The 15,339-nt window shown below is 48.9% G+C and overlaps 1 protein-coding gene across 6 annotated transcripts in view; it reads left to right on the forward strand.

Annotated features, from left to right (window-relative positions):
• Positions 1–15,339, forward strand: part of CACNB1 (calcium voltage-gated channel auxiliary subunit beta 1) — a 154,923-nt gene that overhangs the window by 22,418 nt on the left and 117,166 nt on the right. The gene's annotated exons all lie outside the window — the stretch shown is intronic.

Genomic DNA, 15,339 nt, shown 5'->3' on the forward strand with positions numbered 1-15,339 from the left:
AACGACTACGCAACACTCCAGGACCCCAACCAAGTAACATGACCAATGAACATCTGGGATGGTGTAGCGTTACCGGTCCCTGTTTATTGAACCTCTCATCTGTATTACATTTATGACTGCATGGCGGCAAAAAGCATTGCTGCTATATCCGCACGCTTTTTGTCCTCATGCAAGGCCTGGGTTGTTGTGTCTCACAAAGCGTGGCCTTCTCCTCCTGCGCCTGCTCCTGTTCCATCACGTGTGCTGCTGCTGCTGCTGGGTTAGCGTTGCCGGTCCCTGTTTATTGAACCACTTATCTTTATTACATTTATGACTGCATGGCGGTACCTCATGCAAGGCCTGGGTTGTTGTGTCTCACAAAGCGTGGCCTTCTCCTCCTGCGCCTCCTCCTGTTCCATCACGTCTGCTGCTGCTGGGTTAGCGTTGCCGCGTGGTCCCTGTTTATTGAACCACTTATCTTTATTAAATTTATGACTGCATGGCGGTAGAAAGCATGCTATCCGCACGCTTCTTGTCCTCATGCAAGGCCTGGGTTGTTGTGTCTCACAAAGCGTGGCCTTCTCCTCCTGCGCCTCCTCCTGTTCCATCACGTCTGCTGCTGCTGGGTTAGCGTTGCCGGGTGGTCCCTGTTTATTGAACCACTTATCTTTATTAAATTTATGACTGCATGGCGGTACAAAGCATGCTATCCGCACGCTTCTTGTCCTCATGCAAGGCCTGGGTTGTTGTGTCTCACAAAGCGTGGCCTTCTCCTCCTGCGCCTCCTCCTGTTCCATCACGTCTGCTGCTGCTGGGTTAGCGTTGCCGCGTGGTCCCTGTTTATTGAACCACTTATCTTTATTACATTTATGACTGCATGGCGGTACCTCATGCAAGGCCTGGGTTGTTGTGTCTCACAAAGCGTGGCCTTCTCCTCCTGCGCCTGCTCCTGTTCCATCACGTGTGCTGCTGCTGCTGCTGGGTTAGCGTTGCCGGTCCCTGTTTATGGAACCTCTTATCTTTATTACATTTATGACTGCATGGCGGTACAAAGCATGCTATCCGCACGCTTCTTGTCCTCATGCAAGGCCTGGGTTGTTGTGTCTCACAAAGCGTGGCCTTCTCCTCCTGCGCCTCCTCCTGTTCCATCACGTCTGCTGCTGCTGGGTTAGCGTTGCCGCGTGGTCCCTGTTTATTGAACCACTTATCTTTATTAAATTTATGACTGCATGGCGGTACAAAGCATGCTATCCGCACGCTTCTTGTCCTCATGCAAGGCCTGGGTTGTTGTGTCTCACAAAGCGTGGCCTTCTCCTCCTGCGCCTCCTCCTGTTCCATCACGTCTGCTGCTGCTGGGTTAGCGTTGCCGCGTGGTCCCTGTTTATTGAACCACTTATCTTTATTAAATTTATGACTGCATGGCGGTACAAAGCATGCTATCCGCACGCTTCTTGTCCTCATGCAAGGCCTGGGTTGTTGTGTCTCACAAAGCGTGGCCTTCTCCTCCTGCGCCACCCTCCTCCTGTTCCATCACGTGTGCTGCTGCTGGGTTAGCGTTACCGGTCCTTTTTCCTGGAACCTCTTATATGTATTACATTTATGACTGCATGCCGACAAAAAGCATGTTACCTGTGCAAAGAAAACAGACATTTCCCGCATTTAAAAGACAGTTTTCCCTTTGAAACTTTAAAATCGATTTTCTCAAAAACTATAACCTCTTTTTGCTAAAAATTTTTTTCCTCTTGTACCCACTCCCAAGGTGCACATACCCTGTAAATTTGGGGTATGTAGCATGTAAGGAGGCTTTACAAAGCACAAAAGTTCGGGTCCCCATTGACTTCCATTATGTTCGGAGTTCGGGTCGAACACCCGAACATCGCGGCCATGTTCGGCCTGTTCGGCCCGAACCCGAACATCTAGATGTTCGCCCAACACTACCCCGTAGGTCCTAATGCAAATATTGCCTATTAGGCGCCCAAAGTAGAAAAGCGTTTTTCTGCTTATGTTTTCTGCACACCAGGGGCTTGATTCACTAAACCGTGATAACTCAAATATCACACCTTATCAAAGTTAACGCGCCTTATCAGAGTAGCATAGCGAGCGCTACGAACTTATGACTGCTAATTGGGAATCCAATCGTCCTGCCCTGGGCCCCTGCCGGTTCGTATCGCTCGCTATGCTACTCTGATAAGGCATGTTAACTTTGACAAGGTGTGATATCTTTGACAAGGTGTGATATCTTTGATAAGGTTTGATATCTTTGATAAGGTGTAATTTTTGAGTGTGTTTCTATGCAGGAAAACATGCTCGGTTTTTTTCACAGCAGCTGATGTCATTGATAAAGAAAACTGACAAAATGTGCAGAGACATCATGCAGAATGTCAGTTTTTTTCCTGCACGCAAAAAATGCGTTAAGTGTGAACTAGCCCATTGATTAACATAAGTTCTTCTGTGCAGACAACTCGTATGAAAACAGTCAAGTGTGTTCCCTGCCTTAGGGCCTGTTTTCACTCATCGGTTATTCTGTGCATTTTCTGCACAGGAAAACTCCAACCAATGATAATCAATGGGCTAGTTCACACTTGAATGCGTTTTTTACATGCAGAAAAACAATTAACTTCAATGCAAAACAGTGAGGCTGATTTCACACTACAAGCCGGCGTGCACACCAACAAAAACGGGCCTTCCTGCTTGCCCATCTGGCAAAGCAGGAAGTGACGCTTACTTGCGGTGACTTCCTGCTTCAGGGTATGCGAAACTGCATGGAAGCGTATTGAAAAATACGATTCCACGCATGCGCGCTGCAACGTTTTAAAAAAACCCGCATTCCAGCACGATGCAGAGCGTTTCAAGTATGCCCATTAACGTAGTTTTGTCCTAGCGTCGGGGATGCGTAAAAACTGTCACCTGCGTTGCGCCGTCTCCTGGCAGTATGTCTCAATAGACTTTCATTGGCCAGCGGTGGAGTGCGGTAAAAATACCGCACCGCCCTGGTGTGAAAGGGCCCTGAGACAACTCATGTAGAAAAACTGACGCACAGTCAAACTGACGAGTGGAGACAGGACCTTATAATGTTTACACACGATACATTTTTCCGCTCGATTTTCCACCCAATCATTTTTTCCACTCGATTCTGCACTTGATTCTCTTATCTTCCGCACGTTTTACTTATCTTTTTCCATTCACTTCTATGAGAAATCGAGCACAGAATCGAAGGAATATCGTACACGTCGGGAATTATCTATCAGATCCATCTATCAAGCGGAAAAACGTATCGTGTGTATCCAGCATTAGACTGGAATAGTTGGCATGTCTCAGTTCATAAGTGTTCTGCACAGGCTGCTTGCTAAGCGCTGCTAAAAAACCTCTATAGAAGAGGCCCAGGTGATCAGCAGTAGAAGAAAGTCAACATCATCTTGACTTCTGACAACCTATTTGGACATGGACTGGAGCTGCAGTATGTCCCCTAATTGTTCAGTTAGTGGACAAAGCATCTGGCATGTTTAGTGGTCCCATAGCCGGCCTTTGACCTGAGCGACCGGAGCAGTCGCTCAGGGCACCGGCTTCCAAGGGGGCGCCTATAGCTGGTTACCTATACTGAGGGCACCTACACCTGATTTCCTATACTGGGGGCACCTATAGCTGGCTATCTTTACTGAGGGCACCAACACCTGGCTACCTATACTGGAGACACCTACGCCTGGCTACCTATGGGGGGATAGAGACCTTTAACTGACTTCCTATACTGGGGGCTCCTAAGCTTAGCAACCTATATTGAGGGTACCTACACATGAGATCCTATACTGGGGGCACCTATACCTGGCTACCTAACTATACTGAATCTGAGGGCATTTTGGGGGGGGGGGGGGGGGGGGTGTGGAGGGCGCACTGTGGCTACAGTATAACGCGTGGTGCAAATTGTCGGTGCTGTGCTATCATTCTAAATGGAGGGCTAGGGGGCGGCGGCTAACTGTCCCATTGATTGTTTTTATTAATATTTCTGAAAAGTTCTAGCCTTAATTTTAAAGTGTATTCAGGATAATGCACTCTTTCCATCCATTCATGGTTATTAATAGTATTTTTTCTATTATACATAAGTGACGTGTCACAACATCAAAGAGGTTGGGAACCACTGTCCTAGGATATATCTCCGGAGAAAAGGTGAATTGCATATGGGTCTGTGTGCGCATGCGCGAATAGGATGAAGGGAGGCACAAAAATCAGGTTTCGCTCAGGGTGCTGTGAAACCTAAGGCCGGCCCTGAGTGGTCCTGATAATAACTACAGAATATGGCTGTTAGGTGTGTTTTCAGTTTTATATAATAGAACAAGTGTTATGTAATACTGTGTATTATGGGAAGAATGTCTTCCTTATTTGTTCCCGTATATATCAATTCCATCTGATGTTTAGTTTGTATTCATCAGGTCTGGTACCCACTTTTCTGTCACAAGATGAAGGTGGATGACTTGGATGACTAGGGCCTACTATAAAAAGGCTACAGGCCTCATGTTAGGAAAATAGAAGCGCTATCTATATGCGGATTTGGTGCCTAAAGATAGAAATAGAGCTGTGCCATTTCCGTACGTTCAGCGCTTGGCTGGGTTGGATCCAGGATGTCATTTATTTGTTGTGTCACAGCCAATTATATTTTTATGCAGCAGTAATCTTAGGCTTTGCTTTCACTTTTTCTTCCAGTATGCGAGATGTGTTGTATGAAGGATATTTTTATGGAATATCAAGCCTGATTTCCTGCAATATACTGGCATAGATAATTGCTGTTAATCGAAGTGAAGCATATATGCAAATACAGATTTTCAAACTGTCTTTATTTATACTTATATTTAAAGTGGACCTGAACTCAGAACTTCCTCTCTGCTCTAAAAGATAAACAACAACATAAAAACATATAAACAAAAACATTTATTTGTTACAGCTGTTACAAATCCTGCAATAAATCTGCATTTTGTCTATTTCCAGATTTCATGGAAGCAGACATATTGTTAACATCTTGTATTTACAAATGAGCTCTCTGCCGTGGCGGCCTGCTGATACCGCTGAGGGATCAAATTACAACTTGTGTTTAGTCACAGATAAGAGGGGATTAGACAGGCTAAACTCTAAATACATACAGGGTGCATTTCTCTGTTTTCCTTTTTTCCTGTGCAAGAGTTCAGGTCCACTTTACAGGGCCTTCAGAGAACAGTCCAGGAGTAAATAGTGAACTTAAGTGGTTCTTAGCCACATTTCTGTAGTCTATTACAGCACTGTTGTTTTACCTATGTTTTGATCACACACTAGTTTACTTTTTATAAGTGAAATCACAACCTAAAAAGAGAACTAAACACTAAGCAGGGGTCACAATTGAGCAAATATGTAGCGTTTTACCATGAACAAAAACGTAGGTGAAATTACATAGAATGATAGTTTATGATGCTACTGTGTTGATTAATCATTATCAATCAATTTCTTAAAGTTCTTATATTATGCTAACATCTGTATCTTGAGGAAGGAATACATCAAATGAAAACAGCCCTTTTATATGGCATCTCTCCTGGAATGTTTGGCAACAGAGCCATGACATTGTCAAAAAACACCCCAAAACATAAAAATTCATGTTTTTGGCTTTTGCACTTGTGCACGTGTTCAGAAGGTGCCATGCTAGATGGCCAGAGCATAGGTGTACTGTTGCAAGTTGCAGAACACTCCAATACAGCGTGATTGCTGGTGGAGCATGTGGTGTACTGTGGAATCATGCACATGCATGCTCAAGCTCAGTTTATTTCATTGGAAAAGTGTATGTAGTGATTTTATGCAGTCATTACATGTAGTAATGTAACATTACACAAAAGTATCTTTTATATATAAATAACTAAATAAAATAAATCCATTATTTAGGTCACTGATTGCAAATGAACCCCAGTACCCTATCTGACAAGATTAACCACATGCTTGTTTCTGACAAGATTAACAAGATTAACAGATCTGACAAGATTAACCACATGCTTGTTTCTGGTGTAATTCAGACACTACTGCAGCCAATTAGATCAGCAGGGCTGCCAGCCAGGCAACTAGTATTGTTTAAAAGGAAATAAATATGGCAGCCACTATATACCTCTCACTTCAGTTGTCCTTTAAGGTGAAATTCCACTGTTGCTAAAAAATTGCTATTAACATCCATCAGGACTGCAGAAATGTTTTTGCAATTTGAGGTTTTAAAAATTACCTTTCCATTTTATTTTATAGCTGGTTGTGATTGTCTAAAACTGTCAATAAGCCTCATTTTATTACATTTCTATTTTGGAATCTGTTCTCTATTTTTCACAGGCATTCCAGCTGCAGTCCCCTTCGTACATGAGTAATTAGCTGCACAGAGTAGGATCAGGTGTTGCTTATTTTAAAACGGTAGAAGGAGAAGCGCTCCGTAGTGTATTAAAACTTTTAATAAAAAATACTCAAAGATTAAAAACACTTACTAGACAATAGTGAAAACAGGCATATCTTGAGTGAAAAACTGAAACGTGACCCTGGATGGCGACCTGTTCCTCCTCTGTGGCCATCATTCATGCCTTTGTCAAGCAAGTTGCTGCTCTGCACACATCAGTTTAAATACATGAAAATGACAAGAAATTGATTGGATGACCTTTTCAGTTACTATGGCTACCATTGTTTGTACTTCCGGTTCAACCATGAGAAATCTGCTTATAGGGTATTACTTCCTTCACAATGTGTAATAAAAATCATATACATAGGCTGCATTTTTTCAGGGTGAGTGAGAGCATCTAAGTGCCCCTGCATATAACATGATTGAAACATGCATGGCTAGAGCGGCAACATTTAATTTAGGTCCTTACAGATTTGACGTCAGAGGCAGCACAGGCGGAGGTCCGCAAGTTAATGGTTTCCTTTCCCTGTTTTTTCCCCTCTAATTGCAAGTACTTGTATTTTCTTTTTTCGGGGTAAAAATAACAGCTCTTCCCACAAAGAAGGTTTATATTATAGATATAAATACATATGTATATATATATATATATATATATATATATATATATATATATATATATTATTACACATTGTGAAGGAAGTAATACCCTATAAGCAGATTTCTCATGGTTGAACCGGAAGTACAAACAATGGTAGCCATAATAACTTAAAAGGTCATACAATCAATTTCTTGTCATTTTCATGTATTTAAACTGATGTGTGCAGAGCAGTAACTCGCTTGACAAAGGCGTGAATACGCCAAAATGTGTTGTGAGGTTACTGCACACACTGACCAAAGGTGAGGCACCGATTGTCCACTACCATCCAGGGCAACCCCCACTGCTGGCCACAGAGGAGGAACAGGTCGCCATTCAGGGTCACGTTTGGGTTTTTCACCCAAGATATGCCTGTTTTCACTATTGTCTAGTAAGTGTTTTTAATCTTTGCGTATTTTTCATTAAGAGGTTTCCCCAGTATAGGTTAGCCAGGTAGGTTTCCCTAGTGTTAGGCAGGGGCGTTTCTAGGGTCCTTGAAGATCAGGGGCACCTGTGGGCACCAGGTCGGGAGGTATATGCGGCGCTGCAAAAATGGGCGTGGCCATGAGGTGAGTGGGCGTGGCCATGGGTGGGGCCAAATGTACATGAACTTAGCAGCGGTGTAAGCTACAGATAATGGGCCTGCCTATCGAAATATTGGATGGAGCCCCCTGTCCTTTATTTGGATAATTTACAATCAGTATAGGCATAGATCAAAGATGTATACGCACATACAATTTTGATTGGTCAGTCACTGACCCCCAATTTTACCACCCCCGTGCAGTAAGTGGGCCAACAGACAATGAATTTTATGAACAGAGCTAAAATTGGCTAATCAAAATTGTATGTGTGTACCAGGCTTTACAGCTAATACTGTACATACTGAAAGTAGCAGGGATCAGCATACAATATAGCTGGTTTACAATCAGTAAAGGCACAGAGTAACACCTTACACTGTACACACTGGAGGTAAATCAGCACACAGTGCAGCAACTAGAGAACAGCGTATACTGTACATACTGTAGGCAGCAGAATTCAGCACACTGCAGCTAGCGTGCCAAAAATATGAGGATCATGCTGTGCGGCGTGCTTATCGCGCCGCACCGAAAAATGGGTGGGCCATGGACCAGAATATAGGTGTGGTAACGGGTGGAGACAAATTTACATGAACCTAGCAATGGTGGGACATTAGATTATGACAGTGGTGGAGAACCTTTTGGAGGCCGAGTGCCCAAACTGCAACCCAAAAGTCACTTATCTATCGCAAAGTGGCAACAGCAATTTAAACTAAATACTGTAAAAACGTTTTAACTCATACATGAACATTATGGAAAATCCAAGTTGAAAATAAACTGTGAAGATAAACAATTTCATCCATCCTACTCCTGAAAAATGTATTCAATTTTTTAGAACCTCCCAGTTTTATTTTCTGTTTTAAAAAGCTAAAAAAGTAGGTTTAATGCTATTGTCTCATATGATAAGGATTCAGCTTTTCCCATAATCTCGCAGTTAGCAATCATGTGACCCCCAACAAGACAAATTCAGCAATCAATCATGAGGCCCCCAACAAGACAAATTCAGCAATCATGAGGCCTCCAACAAATCATGAGGCCCCCAACAAGACAAATTCAGCAATCATGAGGCCTCCAACAAATCATGAGGCCCCCAACAAGACAAATTCAGCAATCTTGAGGCCCCCAACAAATCATAAGGCTCCCAACAAGACAAATTCAGCAGTCATGAGGCACATAAATAGACAGCATTTCACATAAATAGGCAGAATGCCCCCTTAATATGGTAGCCCCCCAAGTTAGGTAGTGAGTGACAGGGACCCCCAGGTTAGCTAGTGAGTGACAGGCGCCTCCAGTTAGGTAGTGAGTGACAGGGAGCCCCTTTAGGTAGTGAGTGAGTGCCAGGGAGCCCCTTTAGGCAGTGAGTGAGTGACAGGGAGGCCCTTTAGGTAGTGAGTGAGTGACAGGGAGGCCCTTTAGGTAGTGAGTGAGTGACAGGGAGGCCCTTTAGGTAGTGAGTGAGTGACAGGGAGGCCCTTTAGGCAGTGAGTGAGTGCCAGGGAGCCCCTTTAGGCAGTGAGTGAGTGCCAGGGAGCCCCTTTAGGCAGTGAGTGAGTGCCAGGGAGCCCCTTTAGGCAGTGAGTGCCAGGGAGCCCCTTAAGGCAGTGAGTGAGTGCCAGGGAGCCCCTTTAGGCAGTGAGTGAGTGCCAGGGAGTCCCTTTAGGCAGTGAGTGAGTGACAGGGAGGCCCTTTAGGTAGTGAGTGAGTGACAGGGAGGCCCTTTAGGTAGTGAGTGAGTGACAGGGAGCCCCTTTAGGTAGTGAGTGAGTGCCAGGGAGCCCCTTTAGGCAGTGAGTGAGTGCCAGGGAGCCCCTTTAGGCAGTGAGTGAGTGACAGGGAGGCCCTTTAGGTAGTGAGTGAGTGACAGGGAGGCCCTTTAGGCAGTGAGTGAGTGCCAGGGAACCCCTTTAGGCAATGAGTGAGTGCCAGGGAGCCCCTTTAGGCAGTGAGTGAGTGCCAGGGAGCCCCTTTAGGCAGTGAGTGCCAGGGAGCCCCTTTAGGCAGTGAGTGAGTGCCAGGGAGCCCCTTTAGGCAGTGAGTGAGTGACAGGGAGCCCCTTTAGGTAGTGAGTGAGTGCCAGGGAGCCCCTTTAGGCAGTGAGTGAGTGACAGGGAGCCCCTTTAGGCAGTGAGTAAGTGACAGGGAGGCCCTTTAGGCAGTGAGTGAGTGACAGGGAGCCCCTTTAGGCAGTGAGTGAGTGCCAGGGAGCCCCTTTAGGCAGTGATTGAGTGACAGGGAGCCCCTTTAGGTAGTGAGTGAGTGCCAGGGAGCACCTTTAGGAAGTGAGTGAGTGACAGGGAGCCCCATTAGGGAGTGAGTGGGTGACAGGGAGCCCATTAGGTAGTGAGTGAGTGACAGGGAGCCCCTTTAGGTAGTGAGTGAGTGCCAGGGAGCCCCTTTAGGAAGTGCGTGAGTGACAGGGAGCCCCATTAGGGAGTGAGTGAGTGACAGGGAGCCCCTTTAAGCAGTGAGTGAGTGACAGGGAGGCCCTTTAGGTCAGGGTTGCCAACCCAATTTCTTAATTTTCCTGGACAAAATGGTCAAAAAATCTGGACACCCCAAGGTTTGGACGGACAGGGGGTGGAGTCAGGGGGCGGAGTCAGTAGCGGGCTTTTTTTGAAACTTCTTGTGGATTACAGGAGGAGAGCAACCTAGCTGAAGCAGGTGATTACTGCATAAGGCTCATGTGAAACAGTCCTACTGAGCTGACACACAATGCTGTCCTGCAGAAGCCTGGCAGTGCCACACACAATACTGTCCTGCAGAAGCCTGCCAGTGCCACACACATTGCTGTCCTGCAGAAGCCTGCCAGTGCCACACACATTGCTGCCCTGCAGAAGCCTGCCAGTGCCACACACAGTACTGTCCTGCAGAAGCCTGGCAGTGCCACACACATTGCTGTCCTGCAGAAGCCTGCCAGTGCCACACACATTGCTGTCCTGCAGAAGCCTGCCAGTGCCACACACAGTACTGTCCTGCAGAAGCCTGCCAGTGCCACACACAGTACTGTCCTGCAGAAGCCTGCCAGTGCCACACACAATACTGTCCTGCAGAAGCCTGCCAGTGCCACACACAATACTGTCCTGTAGATGCCTGCCAGTGCCACACACAATACTGTCCTGTAGAAGCCTGCCAGTGCCACACACAATGCTGTCCTGCAGAAGTCCGCCACACACCGTGCTGTCCTGCAGAGGTCCGCCACACACCGTGCTGTCCTGCAGAGGTCCGCCACACACCGTGCTGTCCTGCAGAGGTCCGCCACACACCGTGCTGTCCTGCAGAGGTCCGCCACACACCGTGCTGTCCTGCAGAGGTCCGCCACACACCGTGCTGTCCTGCAGAGGTCCGCCACACAAGGTGCTGTCCTGCAGAGGTCCGCCACACAAGGTGCTGTCCTGCAGAGGTCCGCCACACAAGGTGCTGTCGTGCAGAGGTCCGCCACACAAGGTGCTGTCCTGCAGAGGTCCGCCACACACCGTGCTGCCCTGCAGAGGTCCGCCACACACCGTGCTGCCCTGCAGAGGTCCGCCACACACCGTGCTGCCCTGCAGAGGTCCGCCACACACAATGCTGTCTTACACGCACGCACACACACACACACACACACCATAATATCAGTATAAAAAGACAGTGATAAAATATATGGAGGGGAGAGAGGAGGGGTGGATAACAGCACATGGGACAGAGATGGGAGGCCACAACTGGAGGAAAAGTGAGAGAGACATGGTAACATCATGGTAGAGATAGCGATAGGTGAAGGGCATACAGTAATAGTACATTGTGTAGGAAGGAGGATTGTACATTGGAATGAGGCAGACAAATCTATCTTTGCAGAAAAGAGGGGTCAATTCATGTCCCCTTCTTTTCAACAGTGTGGTTGTGATTGTAAAAGGGGGGAGGGGGAGCACTAAACTGTGACCAGATCAGATACAGGCAGACAATTCCCAGCCTTTATAGCTCAATGCACTGAGGGTAAAACTAGCTGCTTGCCACATCTAGCTGGGGGGAGACAGACACAGCAGGAGAGATGATGTGACTACACACAGTCTGTTTACGTTCACTTCGAGCAGAGGGGACACAGCATGCTGCTTCAGACAGCCTGTCACTGAGCCTGCACTGCTTGTGTCTCATCTTCTCCCGATCTGAATGTAAACAACTGCATAGTTCTCCAGTCACCTCTCCTGCTGTCTGTCCGTTTCACCTACACCCAGCTGGATGTGGCAGGAGCTAGTTCAGCTCTTTTCAATGCAGTGCATTGATGTGGTGCCACTAGTTACCTGTGTGGGAGAGCTATGAGGAGGTACGAGGGTGAATCAGCCGCTGCCTGTGACTCCTGGACTGACTCTAGACCCACGTGGTGCAGCTTCACTGCTCACTTTCCTGCAGGGTGCTGCCACTGGACGGGGATGTGTGGGCGGGCCCATCTGCCTCTCTCTCTCTCTTTCAATTGGCAGGAGAGAGGCGCTGGCCGTTCTTATTGGAGGGAGCCTCAGCCAGGAGCCAGTGAGGAAGGAAGGGAGGGAATCGGGGACAGAAAGGAGGACCTCAGCTGCCCCAGCCAGCGAGCGATATGCCCTGTACAGAAAGGCACGCATGCGCAGTACCCAGCGCTGTCAAATCCACACTAATCAGACGGACACCTGTTCCCAGATACGGACAGGTACGGACAGCGGCTTTTGGGGGTAATAAAAACGGACTGTCCGTATTTTTACGGACGGTTGGCAACCCTGCTGTAGAAGCCTGCCAGTGCCACACACAATGCTGTCCTGCAGAAGTCCGCCACACACCGTGCTGTCCTGCAGAGGTCCGCCACACACCGTGCTGTCCTGCAGAGGTCCGCCACACACCGTGCTGTCCTGCAGAGGTCCGCCACACACCGTGCTGTCCTGCAGAGGTCCGCCACACACCGTGCTGTCCTGCAGAGGTCCGCCACACACCGTGCTGTCCTGCAGAGGTCCGCCACACAAGGTGCTGTCCTGCAGAGGTCCGCCACACAAGGTGCTGTCCTGCAGAGGTCCGCCACACAAGGTGCTGTCCTGCAGAGGTCCGCCACACAAGGTGCTGTCCTGCAGAGGTCCACCACACACCGTGCTGCCCTGCAGAGGTCCGCCACACACCGTGCTGCCCTGCAGAGGTCCGCCACACACCGTGCTGCCCTGCAGAGGTCCGCCACACACAATGCTGTCTTACACGCACGCACACACACACACACACACACACACACCATAATATCAGTATAAAAAGACAGTGATAAAATATATGGAGGGGAGAGAGGAGGGGTGGATAACAGCACATGGGACAGAGATGGGAGGCCACAACTGGAGGAAAAGTGAGAGAGACATGGTAACATCATGGTAGAGATAGCGATAGGTGAAGGGCATACAGTAATAGTACATTGTGTAGGAAGGAGGATTGTACATTGGAATGAGGCAGACAAATCTATCTTTGCAGAAAAGAGGGGTCAATTCATGTCCCCTTCTTTTCAACAGTGTGGTTGTGATTGTAAAAGGGGGGAGGGGGAGCACTAAACTGTGACCAGATCAGATACAGGCAGACAATTCCCAGCCTTTATAGCTCAATGCACTGAGGGTAAAACTAGCTGCTTGCCACATCTAGCTGGGGGGAGACAGACACAGCAGGAGAGATGATGTGACTACACACAGTCTGTTTACGTTCACTTCGAGCAGAGGGGACACAGCATGCTGCTTCAGACAGCCTGTCACTGAGCCTGCACTGCTTGTGTCTCATCTTCTCCCGATCTGAATGTAAACAACTGCATAGTTCTCCAGTCACCTCTCCTGCTGTCTGTCCGTTTCACCTACACCCAGCTGGATGTGGCAGGAGCTAGTTCAGCTCTTTTCAATGCAGTGCATTGATGTGGTGCCACTAGTTACCTGTGTGGGAGAGCTATGAGAAGGTACGAGGGTGAATCAGCCGCTGCCTGTGACTCCTGGACTGACTCTAGACCCACGTGGTGCAGCTTCACTGCTCACTTTCCTGCAGGGTGCTGCCACTGGACGGGGATGTGTGGGCGGGCCCATCTGCCTCTCTCTCTCTCTTTCAATTGGCAGGAGAGAGGCGCTGGCCGTTCTTATTGGAGGGAGCCTCAGCCAGGAGCCAGTGAGGAAGGAAGGGAGGGAATCGGGGACAGAAAGGAGGACCTCAGCTGCCCCAGCCAGCGAGCGATATGCCCTGTACAGAAAGGCACGCATGCGCAGTACCCAGCGCTGTCAAATCCACACTAATCAGACGGACACCTGTTCCCAGATACGGACAGGTACGGACAGCGGCTTTTGGGGGTAATAAAAACGGACTGTCCGTATTTTTACGGACGGTTGGCAACCCTGCTTTAGGTAGTGAGTGAGTGACAGGGAGGCCCTTTAGGCAGTGAGTGAGTGCCAGGGAGCCCCTTTAGGCAGTGAGTGAGTGCCAGGGAGCCCCTTTAGGCAGTGAGTGAGTGACAGGGAGCCCCTTTAGGCAGTGAGTGAGTGCCAGGGAGCCCCATTAGGGAGTGAGTGAGTGACAGGGAGCCCCATTAGGGAGTGAGTGAGTGACAGGGAGTCCCTTTAGGCAGTGAGTGAGTGACAGGGAGCCCCTTTAGGTAGTGAGTGAGTGCCAGGGAGCCCCTTTAGGAAGTGAGTGAGTGACAGGGAGCCCCATTAGGGAGTGAGTGAGTGACAGGGAGCCCCATTAGGGAGTGAGTGAGTGACAGGGAGCCCCTTTAGGCAGTGAGTGAGTGACAGGGAGCCCCTTTAGGCAGTGAGTGAGTGACAGGGAGCCCCTTTAGGTAGTGAGTGAGTGCCAGGGAGCCCCTTTAGGAAGTGAGTGAGTGACAGGGAGCCCCATTAGGAAGTGAGTGAGTGACAGGGAGCCCCATTAGGGAGTGAGTGAGTGACAGGGAGCCCATTAGGTAGTGAGTGCCAGGGAGCCCCTTTAGGTAGTGAGTGAGTGCCAGGGAGCCCCTTTAGGAAGTGAGTGAGTGACAGGGAGCCCCATTAGGGAGTGAGTGAGTGACAGGGAGCCCCTTTAGGCAGTGAGTGAGTGCCAGGGAGCCCCTTTAGGTAGTGAGTGAGTGCCAGGGAGCCCCTTTAGGAAGTGAGTGAGTGACAGGGAGCCCATTAGGTAGTGATTGAGTGACAGGGAGCCGCAGCCGCTCCCCCCCTTACCTCGCAGCAGACCTCAGGATCAGCGGCGACCCGACCAGTAGTACGAGCGGGCGCCGGACGCACCCGCTCTATATGCGGAAGTGATGTCATTTCCGCATATCAGTGCGGGCGCTGGGTCCTAACGCCCGCACGATTGGTCACCGCCTGATCGAGGTCTGAGTGACGCGGCGGCGGCGGCTGGAGGGAGCCGCTGACAGAGGGGGCGGCCGGGCGGAGATCTGTGGCACCCCAGGACAGGTTGGGGGCACTTGCCCCCCCCAAAATAGGGCTAGCGACGCCCCTGGTGTTAGGTAGCCAGGTAGGTTCCCCCAGTACAGGTCTGCCTTACGTTCTTGAAACAAGCGACAGCCACTTCCTGCAGCAGGACAGGCTCGCCGGGTCCCCCTCGCCTGCCTGCTTGTAGTAGACCCCAGATCCGCGTGACCTGCAGCGCTGCAGGAAGAAAGGAGAGTGGCTCCCATAGTAGCACATATACCCAAAGTAATTACCGGAAGTAGTGGCTTTCCGATGGGCTCCGCCGGGCCTGATCGGGTCCACTTTACTGCGCATGTTTGAGTCATCTGCACAGTAGAGCGGACACGATTGGGCTCGGCTATTTCCACCGGA

This window comes from Hyperolius riggenbachi, chromosome 12 (assembly GCF_040937935.1).
Source record: "Hyperolius riggenbachi isolate aHypRig1 chromosome 12, aHypRig1.pri, whole genome shotgun sequence".
NCBI classification, from domain to species: domain Eukaryota; kingdom Metazoa; phylum Chordata; class Amphibia; order Anura; family Hyperoliidae; genus Hyperolius; species Hyperolius riggenbachi.